Raw genomic sequence first — 17,568 nt, 5'->3', positions numbered from 1 at the left:
TTGCCAAATAATTAGGAAGTTCCCCAAAATGCACCTGCTCAAGGTCTATTTGGCTGTGGATCGGAAGAAAGGTGTAAAGTTTCCTCTGTACTTATTTTGATTTTTTTTTAATTCTAGAGTTTAGCCAAGAGTGATGTTACAAACCTCTGCTGCCTTTCAGACAGCTAGAGTTTAAAGTCTAAATTTCCGCAGATTTTATTTTAACTTGATCACCTTGAACATTTTTATATAATTTAATAAGGAAAGTTGTATTATTTGTGAAATTGTTGAATTGCCCACACCTCAAGATGAATTTACACTACCTCTGGAATGAAGAAAAAGGAAGTCAGTTGAATGCTGGACTGTTGAATATAAATATATGCAAATGTTGGTTTGATTTAGTGTCTGAAAAACTGTTTATTCCTCTTGTCACAGATTCAGCCTGGTTGTGAGTGACTCAGTATGGTCAAATGTTGGAAAATAGTCAGTTCTGAAAGATGTGATCTTGGCCTAAATTTCTGAATTGGATTTGGTTACCATAGTAATGGCCACGGACTAGTCCATCCATTGAATAGTGCCAGTGGGCATGCATTTTTATGACTGTTCAGCCGGTCTGTATAGTTTTGCATGCTTTCAATCTAGCATTGCTATTCAAGGCAAACTGTTGCTCATTTTAAATCATATATCCATGCTAATGGCTGTATTATTGCAATGATTAGGTTTCAGTCAACTCTGAAGTTTCTGTAAAACAGTGTGAGATGAGTCTAACACTGATTCTAAAACAGAACAGGATAATGCTAATCATCCCCAGCCATAACTGAATACATTATTCTTAGCCACTTCATGTTGCTGTGGAAACTGTTTTAGAGTCAGTAGGTCTGCCAAGGGTGTGCAGATAAACATGTCATTGTGGGTATGTGTGTGTGCATGTTTGTATGGCTTGGCATACTATGTGTTTTATCAATTGAAATGTTGCACAACCCAGCTGCAATGCATGTTTGACAGGTTGAGTTGAAAAACAGGAACAGATTCACAGAGATTCTTGGTGGGTGAGAAATAAATGAAAAAGTAATGATGGAGAGAAACTAAAGTGACAGATGATGATGGGGGGTGTGGGGGCACACAAAGACTTGCAATGAACACACAGCCAAAGGAGGACCGTGGACAGATCTCCAGACAAGGTGGTGGGAGACAAAGACACTGAGAGAGAGAAAACACTTGTAATATGATTGTTGTGGCATGTATGTGCACTGCACGGGGGTGTCTATTAAACCATCGCTGTGAAGTTCGATGAATTGGCTCTATTAATGAAAGTGTTAGCCACTGTGTGGTCACAGATCCAGGACATACACACACAGACACACACGATGCCCACTCTTCAGGCTCATATCATTACCCATCATTACACCCCCCATTTGGCATCAGCCGGCCAGATCGATCATGGCCGATAACTCTGTCTCACTCCAAGCCGGCCTATCTATCTCTATATCACCCTCTCTCATATCTTGCTCTCTCTGTATCTCTTTTTCACACCATATCTCCTCTCTTCCTGTCTCAACCCCCTCACACAACTCTCCTGCCTACAAACTGTATCAGTTTCAAAATTGCTTAAATCGTCCGCCTACTCTATCCTCGTTACTTTTTAGCTTTGCTTTCTCTAAAGTATCTCTTCTCTTCGCCTCTGGATGAACAAATCTCACTAACTAACACTCACCAATCTCCCCCCAACTTCTCTTCAGGTTCTGAACCATATATTCCTCACTCATAGCTGTAGCTTTTACCCCTCTGACAGACATAGCAGTCACCTTGTATTTTCATTTGTCACTGACCTGCTTTCAGTCTGACTTTAGTACGCCTCTTCTTCTTCTACTGTACCCTGCCGCATCCTTTCATCTTTTTCTCAGTCTCAGTCACCCATCTTGCTTTCACTCAGGCAGCACGGTCACACCAGCTGTGTCTGCATGTGGCTCACCGTCGCTTCATCCTCTTCCTTTTCCTCCTCTTCCTCTTCTCACTCTGCATCTTCATTTTTTCTACTAAAAGTAAGTGATATTTATATCATTTATAGGCTAAAGACTAGGCTCAACAGTCACTTGGAAAACCTGGGAGATTTTTCTGTGTGTTAACATGTTTTGTAAAAAAAAAATACACAAATAACATACAGATGTAATGATGAACACTCCAAGAATAAAAAAAATAAAATATTTATTGCTCTCATTGGAAGGTTTGATAAGATTGTTGGAAAGGAGAAAAGTGATGCCCTTAGTTTTGGCTCCTTCTATTTCACTGTCCCTCTCTTTGCTTACATCTCTTCATCTAATGATGCTCTTGCTTGTGTATGCTCCACATTGATTCTAATTCAATTTGGATGGAATGGGTCTTTCAGACAATTGTCTGCAGCGATGGCCCCAGATGGATTTTTAGCTTCCTCTGCAGGCATTAGAGATTAATGGGAGGAAGGCCACACTGGACAGAAGAGAGCAACAATCAATTTCTCAATAATTCCATATTTACACATTCTCATGTAAAGAGAGTAGTAAAGAAGTGAGAAAAAAAGAGGGGGATGTGCCTCAGCAGTGGAGCACTGCTCTCGCGGGAGAAAAACGGTATTCAAAGAAGAAATTAATGCAACATTGTCACAACAAGGCGAGTCATTCTATATTTATGACCTGCCCTTCTGTGCATGTCATAAATATGCATGCGTGCGAGAAAAATCCTTTTTCATGAAACATGCTAAGAGAATTTGATAAATTGGTATTCAAGGGTGACTAACGTTAACCTATAATAACTCCAGCTTACTCTTCCCATGTATTATTTTTCTTCAATGTATTAATTTCACTGGCTATAACATGTTCATTGCTGCTTGTAGCATTTTTGTGAATCACACTTTTTGTGATTACAGCTGCAACACCTTCGTTTTCAAGCTGCATAACAAGCAGACACATACATCACATAGATTACGAAATTGGTTGTAACTTGTGTAAATGTTGGCTAAACAAATTCAAAATAAAACCCTGTCTGTAAAAGAATACGTGTTGGAAAGTCAGAGCTGTGGCTATTTGAATTCAGTCATGCACTCACATGAAGCCTTTGTTCAGTAGATTTGCTTCGACACAGTGTGTTTTCTTGACCACTGTTGTGACACTTTTGCCATAGGGAACTAAGTCCGCGTGTGTCCCTTTGTACAAATGTGCACAAGTGTGTTAGCGAGTATGTGCACTTGTCCTGAGGCATATCACTATATACTACATTTGTCTCACGTCAAAACTCTGGTGACTTGCCAGACGTGAGCTGTGTGGTGATGTCTTATAAAGCAGAGTAAAGCAGCTCAGGCTCGCAGAATAGCAGCCCTGGCCCCTTAATATCTCTGGCTGTCTGTAGTGGCTATTGTTTTCTTGCTTTCCAACTCCTTGAGCATCTGGCTGAGATGGTCTCAGGAGGCTGTGCTATAAGCCCCTGACTCGCTCCCTGCAGGCCATCTCTCTGACAGAAGATCAGACTACATCAGTATGTGTGAGAGGTACAGCGGGATCTGAGGGATGGATCCTATTTCAGCTGATCCAGCACACTGAGAGAGACTCACAAAAACGGACTTTCTGCACCTTTGTGTGTGTGCGCGTGCATAAGTGTGTGTATGGACATGTGCGTTCCCAGTTGTGTGAAGTGTGTTAGATGTCAGTTCTTTAAAAGCAGTGAAAGACAGTTGAGAGAGTGTGAGAGAGAGTGAGAGAGAGAGAGAGATGGAAAATATGTTTGCCCTGTTCACACCGATCTGTTTGTGTGGGAGTGAATTAACATCTATGTGGGCTGGAAGGGAGGCTGAATATGCAAAACAGTTGGAACAAAGGCTAATAACTCTGGAGCTGCTGTGCAAAAAGATGGTACATTTCCTTGACTTTTGCGGTCGCCAAACAGGCTTCGTTTGGAGGAGGAAGATGGGTGTCTGTTATTTTTGAGTAATTCAGAAAGCATATCTGAACCAAAGGAAGGAATTTGGTAATCGAGATGGCTGAATTTGAAACTACTTACCCTTCACTTCATTTTAGGACTAATTCTTTTTCAACAGAGTTCACCCGCTATCCTCTGAAATATGTTTAAGTAACATAGAGCGAATCCGAAGCTGATAAAAAGGTTTTAAATTGCAGCTTCTATTGCAAGAACTCTTCAAAGGCTAGGACAAATGAAATGAATGAAAAGGAGGTGATAACAGTTATAATTGGAAGGAATTTGATTGTGTGATGTAAATGTTTGAGGGCACAAATTATTAATTCAATTAAATAAATTAAGCAATTTGAAGGTGCAAATCACTAAACTGAGGGAATGAGAAAGGATACTGTGTGCATAATGTGTTGATACAATGTGCTAATTTAAAAGACTAATTCATGAAGAAGATAAAGCCTAAATCCCACCTGGCTGCTTAAAGCTTGATTTAAGCTTCTGCTGGACATAGATTTATGTCCTAACTTAGGTAGTAACCAGAAACTCCTTTTATCCGCTGTGTAGTTACATTTTAAGGATTGTAGAGTTAAAATTGCGGTTATGGCGCAAGTTGATGCAGACGTATAATTTGAGTGCGACAGACCATTCACTCATTGTTTTCATGTTCACTTTTTAATTGTTTTGTTATTACTGATTTATTACTGAATTATTTTCCCAGTCATTCACTTGAGGAGTGTGAATGGCATCGCTGCCATTTATGCGTGAGCACGATCTAAAAATGCCAGGGTTATGTAGCATTTTGTAACACTGCCTGTGAATGGGCATCTTTGTGTTTTTGTGCTCACGTTTGCCACACAACAGGGTGTAATAACGTGTGTGTGTGCGTGTGTGTGTGCCTTCTTTTATTTCAGTAGTGGAAGGTTGCTGGCAGTAAAGGGATTTGAAAAGTGCGATTTTGAACTTCTTCATGTTAGAAGTCAGTTTGATCAATGTCTGCTGCAGCTCTCACTTGCTTCAGGGCACAGTGAACCACTGATAGATGAATTCCTCTGTGTGAGTCCATGGACTGATGTGTAGGTGTACAGTGAGAAAAAAAGAACAAAAGCAAATCAGAGTCTAAAATTTGTGTGTCTGTGTGTGTGTGAGAGAGAGCGAGAGAGGGAGAGAGCATGTACAGATACCATAATATCTACATAGTGTATCATTTTAGCGTGGAAGAGGTGTGGGTGTTGTGTATCTGTGAACTTCTGCATCTCTGTTGCTTGCTGATTCAATCACATATTGAAAGCCTGTAATTAGTATCATCTTACTTGTAGACTTGTGGTGGCAAACAAAGAAACTGATGATTCTCTGGACTTTATCAGCCTGTACAGCGACAGTCCGCTTGGCAGTCAGGCTTCAGTGCCCAGTCTGGCCCTGGAGCCCAGTGGCGTAGCGAGGAACCCATGTACAGAAAACCTTTTAGAGCTCCAGCAATCCGATTATGGCAGCTTTTTTTCTGCAGCACTGTTGATGCTGAGATAAGTGTTCTACTGGACTCCTCAGATTAGCTGCAAAAGCACTATTTCATTAAAGCAAGAACTCGAATTTGTGAGTGGATCATTTTTGGTTTTCTTCATACATTTTCAGGAGGTTAGATGAGGTTGAAAAGCTTGCACATATGCACACACAGAGGCACACACAAACATAAACACCGGGCATCAAAATGTGAAATAATGATGCTGGATAAAAGGTGCTGCTGACAAAGTGAGAAGTGCCTGATGAATAGGCATATTTTACACTTTAGATTTGCAGAAATAAATTTGAATTATGATTCTAGCATGCTCTATGTTGGTTTATGTGGTTTCTAAAAGACAGGTACAACTTGAAAAGCCTCCATATTTATCTCCAAGTGTTCTGGCAGAGTGTCAGTAGGATGATGGATGATGTCTTCATCGGTGGCCAATTCTCTGAAGTTGTGGTTTGAGCGCTGGACTGAAAAACAAGATTACATTTAATGGACATTCACTCCCATCCAGAATTAACTGCAGGCTAAACACATACAGCTGCTCATAACACTGCATCCAATAAACCATTTCAGCATCCAGTGTTTAAAGAAATTGCTAAGCAATGGACAGATAAATAAGATTACTTACAATGTTCACAATAAAGTCTTAAGTGAGTATTTTAACGGAACATATTCTCGACTCTCATGTGAGTGAAGTGAAATGTATTTACTAAGCATTTAAACATGTTTACTCAAAATTTTGATGCAGTATTGTAAACATGTGCCTAACAGTGCGTGGCGCAGTACACTGCAATTGTGTTTATTGTGTAGCAATATGAACTCAACCTTGTTGTAACTTTGTTCACAATGTCAAAATGTGATTTGCTAATAATTTGCTTTTTCTGCAGGATAATTTAGAGACAGTGAGGGACAGAAAATTCTAATGTAGTTACCGGAATTGATGTGTTACCTTGAACCGAGCAACTAGCAGAAAAAATTAAAAGCATGAGGAGCTGCAGTAATGGATGGGTGACAGAAAAGCTTTGTAATGTATAATTTGTTGCTTAAAAATAAGCAATAACTTATCTTGATCATTTCTGGACTCTGGGTGACTGCTTTATCCACATGATCATAAATATTCTGTAAACAATTATTAATATATTATTAAAATATTGATGGTTTATTTTTTGTTTTCCCTGCCCAATTTTCTGGGGCAACAGAATTAATCACTACACATAACTATGCACGCGTGCATGTATTTCAACTTAATAATAGTGCTTGAAGCTAGTTAAGACATTGGCATGCATAGACACTTGCAGCTCCTATCTCCATCAGAGGGTGACCTTTAGCACGGCTCGTTCCTGTATAGTTTTCCTCAGGGTGCAAGGATGTGGGCAGAGCTTGGCTATATACAGTAGGAGTACTCAGTAGGATCAATACCTCTCTCTAAAGCTGTTCCCAGACACATTTGCAGTACCTAGGGGTGGCCTTTGTGACACACAGATAAAGAGAAAACACTCCCCAGGCTGTTAGTGTCTACCGATCTCCCCCTGTCCCTGCTTTCCCTCCTCCTTTTCTTCCGCAGCATGCTCAGAGGAAGATGGATAAATCAAACTCGCTTGACAGAGAGGGAAGTATTGCTAATATTTCTATGATCCACAACAATATTGTTGTGACTTAACCTTTTCTTAAAGGGAGAAAAAAAAAATCCTACCATCCATCCACGCCAGGCTGTGCTGAGACAGCTGAAAGAGCTGGAGGGCGGGGTCCATGTATATTTACTAACTCTCTGCTCCATCCATCAAAAGACACACCATGTTGGCTCCACCTGTCTGTCATTGTCCTCTCACATTCCTTGGCAACTTCCTCTACCCCAGCCACTTCATGGTCTCATTCACTTGATATGTGCATTTTTAAGGAGAGTGCTCCTCTCTATGTCTGCACTGACTCTTTTCTGTCTCTGGTCTTTTGTTGCTGACTCCAGTCTTCCACCTTATACTGGCTTCTTCCTCCTTTTCACTCCCCTTTTCTTGCATTTTCTGAATGCTCCTGGAACTCTAGTGGTGTGTCATATGAGTGTGCTGCCCAGGAAGGTTAGAGAGGGTAATTTGAGGCTCCGAGGGTGCCGCGAGGCTTGGATTTAGTTTTGGAAGGTGTGCTGACAGTCAGCAATCCAACACTGATCACACCAAAGTCACACAGATTGGTAAGATGTGTAAAATCCTGGTGGGAAGAGGGTAAGTGTAAATGAGTTAAGGAGAGAGTGCAGAGGAAGGAGTGATTGTAGTTTTATCCACACAGACAGAGTCGACAGAGATGTCACTTTCACCGTGGGCTATGTTAGCTATTGAGCTGAAGCCTATTTGCACCTGACACAATGGGAAAGCAAGTTTTCTGCCTGAATCCACATGTGTGCAGGATGGGCACTGGCTCAGTGCTACCCCTGCAGCGAGTGCAGTGTGAGCATATTTAGAAAGAAATAACTCTGATGCGGTCTGCTGTTTAAATTTGTTTAAACACAGAATATCACATCTCAGCTAAGAGCCGACACTTACTCAATTGCACAACACAAACACACCCAGAAAGAAAGAGAGTTGGAGTTGAAGTTAGAGTTTGAGTGGAGTAGACAAGCGTCTGGTATAGAAGCAGTTTTAATATGTTAGCCTGTCTCCCTGCTGGCTTCCCCTCCCCCTTTCAGGGACGGCACTAATGCCATTAAGTGTGGGACAGATCTGTTCCATGTCTGCAGGCCTGCCAGTCTACTGGTCTGCCCCGAGACCACTCTCCATCTAATCCTATCCTCTCTCTCCCTCTATCCTCCTCCTCCCCTCCACACCAGAGACAGGAAGAGGCGGCTGGGAGAAAAATCTAATAAATAAATGAGAGGATGCAAGAGGAAAAAAATATATAAATTAAGTTCTCCGTTCTCGTAAATCATGTTGCCAACTTCCAGTAGACAGGAGGGCGGAGCTTAGGGTAGAGTGAGCGAGACCATAGGTGGAAGAGTGAGTGAGAGGCAGTGAGTAAGAGAGAGGGGGAGAGACGAGCGATTGTGAAAGGGAGAGAAAGAGGTGCGGGAAGCGTTTCTATTCCACCCTCAACCTAGCCTCAGCTCTGGAGACTCGGCGGCGAGGTGTTTTTAATTGATTTTTGATTAGATAGACATGGGGGGGAGGGAGTTTGTCCATTAGCATGAGGGGAATGAACCTCTGAGAGGAAGTGAGTGAGAGAGGAAGGTACAATGAAAGAGAGGGAGAGAGAGAGGGAGTAGCTGATATAAAGGTTTGTGAAAGACACAGAGGAAAATGACAAGTCAATAAATGGATATACATATTTGATATGCACCGATGGGATGTAACTTTTTTAATTTAAACTGCTTTGCAGCTTAATTGACTAAATTATATGCTTTAATTATAACCTATTACTCAGGGATTTAAGGTTTCTATTGATACAGGAACATTTTCAGACTTCAGGAGGTCAGACGCAATAAAAATCCACTCTAGGTCACTCACGATAACGTTAAAAAAAATTCAAGTTCTTTCCCCAAGTCCCATAAAGACGTTAAGAACAATCCTGGTAGACAATAGTACTGATAATTTGAATAAATGCATTGTGTGCATCTCCAGCACTAAAAAACATCCACCTACTTTTCTACTTTTCTCAAAGTTGCATGCTTTCAGAACAGGTGTTGGAGGGTGTTAGTGGGAAAAAAGCGATGCCATTTGCCTTAACGTAACTTAGAGTACCACAAAAATATTTTTTATTTTATTTTTTTGTGAAATATATGCATATTATTACTTTTGAGTGTAGTGCGAGGATAACTCTAAACCAACCTATATTTTTCATATAAATGAACAAATTTACATGATTTTTTAATTTACCCCGTATGTTGCCTGGGCTGCATCGTCTTCACGGGCTTCATAAGCACATTTACAATTTTGATTTAAATGAACAACTTCTAATAACTTTATGTTACTACTTTTTAACGAGTCTTTCACTGTGCTTACATTCATTAATGGCCTGTACAGTATAATAATTATGTTCGGAGTCCACCATTGCACTGGGATAAAAAAACATTCACAAGGTTAACAATCCAGGGTTCCTTTATTTTTATCTAATTGAATTCAGCTTCACAGTTTACTGTTTGCTTTCTGTTTCCGAGCTGCATGCAGTTACAGATAATGTTAGCCAAACTTTTTCTAATACGAGTGCAAAGAAGCATTAAACAGGCAAAACATGCAATGGTTTATGTGTTTGAGCAATTATAGGAAATAAGCTTTTCATGTTGATTTTTAAAGATGGCTCCTAGGACAACATACTTTATACCATTTTCAACATTTAATCAATCTCTGGATTATTTTTGTTTTTGTAAGTAAAGGAACAGAAAATAGTTGCTGATTAAAAGCTGCAGGTGACAAACTGCTCTTTAAACTCCTCAGAAAAGTTAACCAAGTGTTTATTTTGCACTTCTGTTGTGTGAAAAAAGCGACTCAAGCAATGCGCGGTGTAAAATCACGCCAAGGTTCCAGTTATTATTGAATGATTTCTTTATTAAACCAAGGTTAGTTTTGTTGGGCTGTGCTGGAAACAAATAAAACAGCTCTTCTGTTCTCAGAGAAGTTTCTCCAAATCAAACAGGACTGAAGTCAGCCGCAGCAATAAATGCAGGGCTCGTCACCTATACTGGAGTCTGTGCCGCAGCTTACACATGTCTGCTGACATGAAGAGTCACTGTGAGTAAACTGCGAGGGTTTATTGCACAGAGATCATAAAAAATTGTCTCTTTCTATCTCATAGTTAGCCCTCCCTCAGTCTCAGCGCAGTTATCTGCTGATCAAATGGCATTGTTTTTGCTCACAGTAACTGTTCCACAGTTCCAATAAAGCGCTCCAAACATGTTTGGTGTGATCGCACTGTAAGTGTCCCTTTATGCCAATAGCAATCAACACAGAAACTCCTGCCTCAGTCTCTGCTAACTGAGAAGGTGCTGAAGCTAAAACCTGGCTCACTGTTTTATGCAATTGATTGTTCTTTAGCACATTTCTGCACATTTTTGCTTTTGAAATATGGACTAATAATAAAACGTTTTTGTTAACATTTGTTGTTTCTTACACATGAACCTAAAGACTATATTAAATTAAGATGCAACATACACATCAAGAGGCAAAACATATTAACTTTGATAACTTGTCTCTTGGGTACAAATCTTAATGTGCTAATTATTTTTATCCCTGAGACCATTTGCATTAATAGAATAATAACATAATTAAAAAAAATCAGCATTTATTAGTTGTTGCATTACTGTTTGTGTAATTTGGTTGTATTTTCCCCGAGCAATAAGTTTGTAATTTTATTTTATCTTGACCCCACCTACTCGTAGATAAGATGCATAAGACCCTGATGAAAACAGAAGGTAATATGCTGCAATTATTAGAAATTATTAGAAATCCAATATAAGATGGCTGTATTCCCATCAAGAAAAATGAACTACCTTCACCCTGGAAAAGGCACTGACAAATGACCTCTCACATATTGATCACTGCACACCCAGAGCCTCACGCACAGCATAATAACAACCAGCAGCGAGCGTAGCAGCGTTGATATTTGTTGTGTTGTTTTTTTGGTTTGTTTGTTTTTTTATTTCTTATTTGTCCTCGGGTTTAGTTTTAATGGCTGAGCGAACTAAGGCGAGAAACACAACACGGTATTCTCCAACCATAAATTAGATTTGCACCTCCAGCAAACTTTCACTTTGCTGCTTGGTAACTTATCTCAGTTCTCATAAGTTTTGTAGTCTCCAGACGCCCACCCCTCCCCTCCTCAGCTCTCATCCTCTTGGTCAGTGAAACCGGTCCCAGCTGCACTTAAACAGAAACCCAGAGCTGCGGACGTAGACACATTCACACACTCCCACTCCCACACCGATTCCCTCAGAGGCACATAGGGTTAGAGTAATATCCAAAGTGCAGGTGGGACTTCGCTTTTGTAGCGATGCTGAACAGAGCAGGGCCAGAGCATGAGCCAAGTAATGGAGTGATGATCACTGCAGAGATTGAACAATCAAAGTAGGGAGGCCGTTGGTGGGGGCACTCATGGACTTAGGGAACTTGCACACTAATTGTATCTTATGACTAATTGGTAAATTAGTGAAACCTATTTCAAGGCGCCAGGCTTAGCTTTGGGGGACACCCACAGCTCATTATAGACTCATATTCTGGGCAGAGGAGGAGAAAAATAAAGGAAATTATACAATTGCTCAGGTGAGAATGGCAATTAAGCAAGTGCTTAAGAAGAGCAGGAAATGAAGCCTCATACACGCATAATTTACTATACTCTCCTGTGTCTGGCCTTAAATCACTGCTGATCCAGGGCATATATTTATGATGCCACGAGGAGGGAATAAGGACTGTGTTTTTGTGTACTTGTTTTTGTTTGTGTGTATACTAACATGCAGACATGAGCATAATATAATTATGTGTAATAACTTAAGTTGTTGTTGTTTATCCTGCCGCTTTTAATCAATTAAATAAATTACAATTACATTTTTTTTAATTAATGACACTTCAATGTCCGTAAACGGCAAGTTCGCTCTCCCAGTGAAACTATGATGACCCTTCATGATCATTTTTACCACATTGTGATTTTGAACAAATTAGATTGTGTGAAGGAGAATTTCTTTTCCAAGTCCTGCAGGGACAGGACAACTTTATTAAGAGCGATATACCAGCTGATGCAATTTTCTGAAGATCTGACAACTTTTTTTCTTTCTTTTTTTTTAACATCCATGCATGTTAGATGAAATAAAGTTAATTTAAATCTCAGCTAAATGTTATCAGCCCCTGAAAATAGATGGGCATAGATGAGATCATTGGCTCTCAGGTTTGAGAATTAGCAGTCTCCTCTCCTCCCCACTTTTTTTATACTTCTTTTTTGAAGATTGGAAAATTTAACTGCAAAGTGGGTTCTAGGGAAGATTTCCACTGCTCCCACTCCTGAGAAAACTGTAAGCCAAGTAAAATCCAAAAATACACATACTGGTACTGAGGCTTAGCAACAGTTCAGCTATTAAGAACTGAAAGTAGAATTGCTAGGAAGCAGATAAAAATAATAACCGGGAGGTGAGATTTGTGTACAAGAGACTTATTTTCTGTGCCCTTAATCTAAAGGCGTACGTATCACACGATCACCCAGTGTCTGTAGAAGCTGTAGAGGTCAGAAACAGGGTTGTTCTGGTTGAATTCTTAATCTTCAGTCCTGCTCGTCTTATCCCTCTTCCTTCATTCCCTCTGTAGCATGCCTCTGTTATATCATCACTGCAAGCTGAGTGTTTGTTCACCTGGTTCTGCCTTTGCTTTATGTTCCATTGCTTCAAGACCATTTTGGGGATATGTGCAATATTTCCATAAGGAGACAACTGAGCCATCCAAAACCCTCTTACCAAGCCTCCCTAACCAATTTGCCAGGAGTAAAACTAATATTGTCTTTAATCAGATGCAATTAGGTCTGCAAGTTAAGATCTTCTCCCAATTAAAACTCATTAGGCCCATAATGTCATTAGGGGAGTCCTGAGTAACCACCACTTGCTTTGGCAGCCTACTTGTCACAAACAACAGTGCAAGTCAATAGCTTTGTACCGCATAAAATGTCCATTTCAAGACGGCACAGAATAAAGAGGCTTGAGTGGAAAGGTTCAAGTTTTGTTTGTTTTTTTTCCCCATAGAGTCATTTGAAATTTAACAGGAGAAACACAAAAAATCTGCCTTAGTCTGACTCTGAGATGTGGAAATGTTGAGCTGCACTCAGGAAGGCTTTCTATATATGACTACAATGTTTGATGAAGGAAAAAGAAACATGGCTGTTAGCATGTGTTCATTACATAACATTCATGACATATGAAGTAAATTGTGGGATGCTCGTGAACATTGCTTTAAAATGCCGTTTTATTGTACAACCGGGACTCTGTCGGGATTGTTTTAGACACTTATTAAGTTTACAAATGTGTGTTCCCGTTACTTTATGAAAGATGTGTCCTTTACAATCACCAAATAACTATCAAAGTATATCTGCCAACTTAAGATACTGTGACTCAATACACTGCGTGTCATGTGCTGTGCTATCAAATGTAGCACATTGTTGTGAATGACAGATTTAAAATAAAAACGAGTTATTATACAGCAAATTAATTTAGAAAAATTTATTAAATAGTCACCTGTGTCTTCTGCATATGCGACCGTGTTATGTGTAATTGTCTGCATATATTTACTTGGAGAACAAGCAATCAATAATGTGGTAGACCATAACCTCCGGTAATACAACTTCAAACAAAAGCAGTAGCGAGGTCAAATTTTAAATTTTCATTACCGTCTACAAAATAAACAAAAAAATGGATTATGGCGCACAGAAACTAATAACACATAAGATAACCACAGATGCACAACAAAATGAAAATATATGAAGTAACTGATTTTCTGTTTTGCCTGAACTACCCTACATTAAGCTACTAAAATATGGTGAACAAACTCAGACAGCAAAACTGCTGAAGGTATATTGAATTTGTGGGTCTTTGTCGTGCTCAAAAGCAGTTCATCATTGATTTCTGTGCACACTGCCGAAGAGTTTCTCTAAAGCCTTGAGACAGAACTACCTTGAAGTTAATGTGCTAAAGGCACACAGACACGGGATTCTTGCTAGACAGAAATTCATACTGTCTCAGGCGTTGCTTTGAAAGCTTTCCCAGTGCACTATATTCACTCAACATGTAAAGAAACAGTAAAGCATATTAAAATTCGGCAAAACTTTAAATGACCTCAGCAAGAATCCATTTTAATTCTACAGTATGTTTGTGATAAGATACAAGAGGCTGCACTGTAAAAGGGACATTTACCAATATCAGTGTGTATGGTCTGTAAAATGTCTGTGTGACACCAATCAACCGTAATTACCATAAGGGTTAGAGTTTTCCTCCTGTCTCTAATTGGCCTTTGCTGTCAATCAACAAGTGATTTCTGTTCACAATTGAACTAAGGGGAATGATAGAAGCAGCGATGGCGGGATAATTGAAAATAATTGAGCAAATTGCAGATTTGAGAAGTTGGCTTCATCAGCTCTGCGGGGGCGAAATATGAGCATGTGGAGAGAAGAGAGGTGAACAGAGGAAAAGCTAGATCTTAATGATAATGAACAAAACACTCATCTCCATTTTGCCTTCACCCCCGAGGATAGATCTGCTTATCTGAATAATCAGCCTCTATGTGTCTCAATGTCACATGCACTGGAAAGGATGAGCAGCTTTGATCTCTGTATCCTGAGTTTCAGCAGCTATTCACCAGCCCCATGGCTGGCCCATGTGAGAAGTCCCTCAAACATGTGATGCAACCGTGTTGGTGGACCTTCATGTAGTTAAGTGTGTGTTTGGCATCAGTGTGTTTATTTATGGTGCACGTGCGTATATCATGCTTTTTGTCATAATTCTGTTTATCAAGTTTTTAAAGACAAATGAACAAACAATATATATATATATATATATATATATATATATATATATATATATATATATATATAAACAATCCTACAGAGATGCTACTAAACAGGTACATCAGGCGAGAAATGCTGTGACATCAATAACGCAATGAGACAATATTTTGCAGTTGCACAGTAGTTTGTTTTATGTAGCAAAATCCAATTCATGATTTTTTAGTCTAAAGATGTGGCAATTGTCCAATTCATCAGTTTAAATTCAGATTATAATCAACCCCAGAAGTTTCAGTTGTCCCCATTTCTGCTGAAGAAAAAGAGTCCTTTTACTGATGTGGCGTCCAACTTTTTCCATATTCACAGCCTCTGAGATTAACGATTTCCGCACAGGGGATCATTTCCAACCCACTTCACCATTACGGCTTTTCTTGCTAGCATTATAAGAGACTGGAACACAGCATTTTCTCTTTAAGAGAGGCAGGAGCCTTCCCAAGCAGACATGGTTGTGGATTTGCTAAAAGATGCTGACCTATAGCTGCACTAACACATGAACATACGGCCTTCCAGAACATTTGACATTTTATGTATTCCTTCATGCCTACATGAGGTTTACAGTCTGGTGTTTGGTGATGTTTTCAGTGTGTTGAGGTTCCCTTTCCGTACTTACTATAGATATATGGAGATATGTATACTTGATATGTCAGTTTTATTCAAGGGACTTCATCCAACATGAAGTTATATTTGGGTGTATATAATATTAAAGCTGTAAATGTATACTCTCTTCTATGCAAACTTTTATTTGAGCTTCACAGTGTGTATGTATGTAGCAACATAAATCAACTTCAGTCTACTATATTTTCTTCCGTGGGTGGATTTGTATATCTGATAAAGTAGCAATACTGACAAGCTATTGGGACTAAAGGCAGCCCCTCAGTTTCAGTTGTTTGTCATCGCTTTCTTTTCTTCCTCCTACTCTCCCCATCCTCAAGAGCTGCTTACCTTCCACATCTTTCAAAAAAAAACAACAGCAACTCCATCTTGCCTGTAATTTACATTTCCATATGCTGCCAGTGGCGCCAGGGAGAGTGGATAATTGGGTTGAAAGTGGTGACGGTGAAAGCAGGATAGAAAGGGATACAGAGAAGGCCAACTGAAAAAAAAAACAAGCCATTACAGGATGGTTTCTTTTTTTTCCCCCTTCACTCGTCATTTTGCCATGCTGCTCTTAACCACTTGTGCAGCTGAAAAGATTTACCTTGGCCTTCCATTCTCTCTCATTCTGTACTCGCCTCCCCCAGAGCCTCGTTCCCTCCCTGCGTCTGCCTCATCCATATTCATCCTGCATCTCTCTCTCTCTCTCTTCCTCTTCCTCTCTCTTTCGGTCTCTCAAGCTCGCTCTCTCTTCCTCTCTCTCACTGTGTCACCCACAGCATGGCGTTAATACACCAATTAGTACTAAGAGCAGATAATGGACGATGTCATATTGCAAAAGGGAAACCGAGACACAGAGCCACAGTGAGTGAAAATTAGCAAAAGAGCAAGATTGAGAGTGTGAGTGAGAAAAGGGAAACGAGAGAGAGGGAGAGGTGGAGGTATCTTTATGGATGCAGTCTCTGGAAATGTTGAAATACTGCTTTTACAATGATCATCCCAATGGAAAGAGAGTGATAGGAAGAGCGCTCTGGTGGTCACAGGTTGCTATATAAAAGCAGAGGTGGTACACCAACGCTTTGCTGGCTCCAAATACCGATGTCTGCTTTGTTAGACTCTTAAACCCTTTTCATTGGTTTCCTCCCCTTTCAGTACTGGAAATACCATACAATTTCTTTCCTGCTATTGTGTTCATTTGTACGCCCACAGGTCTTCTACTCGACTACACTACACAGGGCACGCATGAAAGGCAGTAAAGACTTCCTCCAATAATGGTGGCTTTCTGTAGTACTATGTTTTTACTTGCCGACAATATGGCAACATGCTGAAAAGAAATGCAGGTAATATCTTGATTAATTTTCATTCATACACAAAGTGAATAGCAGTGATTTGTATGAAACGGATTAATTCTGAAGTAATGCATATCATGTTTTAATATATTGCTAAGTAGCAACCTTATCTGTACAAAAACACACACAACCATTATTCGGCTTATTATTTTATAGAGCACATTGTGAAATGTGATGTGCTTTGATAACAAGTATTGCAAAAATAAATTTTGGTTTTGTGGTTTGTGGTACAGGAGATAATTTGTCAATCAGTGGAAAACACAAAGCCGTATAACTGTGAAAATAGGAGCTATTTGCAAATAGGGTAAGGTGTTATGTAAATATGGTGCCGCACAAACACGAGCTCCGACTAGGAAGAATTGGCATTAATCAAACATGAGCTAGAACAAATTAAAGTATGCCAGCTGTATGAGTCCATTTTCTCTGCCTTTTCGGGAGAACACATGAAAACATTCAGGCAAACAGGACCACTGATGCTTTGTTGATAAAGTCTGTCTTATCGAGCAAGTCATCGCTGTATTGAGAAACTAAATGCAACATGGAACACAAATGAAGAAAAAGAATGATTATTAACAGTGACTGAGATTTTCAGTCGTGGTTGAGCCTCAATGAAATTATTCAGTGCTAGAACATCCTCACACATCAGCACAAAAACCGCTACAGTGCTACACAGGCGCTCACGCTTATCTT

The 17,568-nt window shown here is 39.8% G+C and overlaps 1 protein-coding gene across 1 annotated transcript in view; it reads left to right on the top strand.

Annotated features, from left to right (window-relative positions):
- The first annotated feature begins 1,932 nt into the window (after positions 1-1,932).
- Positions 1,933-17,568, top strand: part of adgrl1a (adhesion G protein-coupled receptor L1a) — a 116,208-nt gene continuing 100,572 nt past the window's right edge. Inside the window, exon 1 of the mRNA XM_085271496.1 lies at positions 1,933-2,021. The gene's annotated coding sequence lies outside the window, so the exon portion shown is untranslated. The remainder of the gene's footprint in view (positions 2,022-17,568) is intronic.

Source organism: Mchenga conophoros, linkage group LG4 (assembly GCF_057382185.1).
Source record: "Mchenga conophoros isolate Kocher_MC1m ecotype Shallow Benthic linkage group LG4, M_conophoros_male_GT1.1, whole genome shotgun sequence".
In the NCBI taxonomy this organism is placed as follows: Eukaryota; Metazoa; Chordata; class Actinopteri; order Cichliformes; family Cichlidae; genus Mchenga; species Mchenga conophoros.
This window is presented reverse-complemented; position numbering and strand designations above follow the sequence as displayed.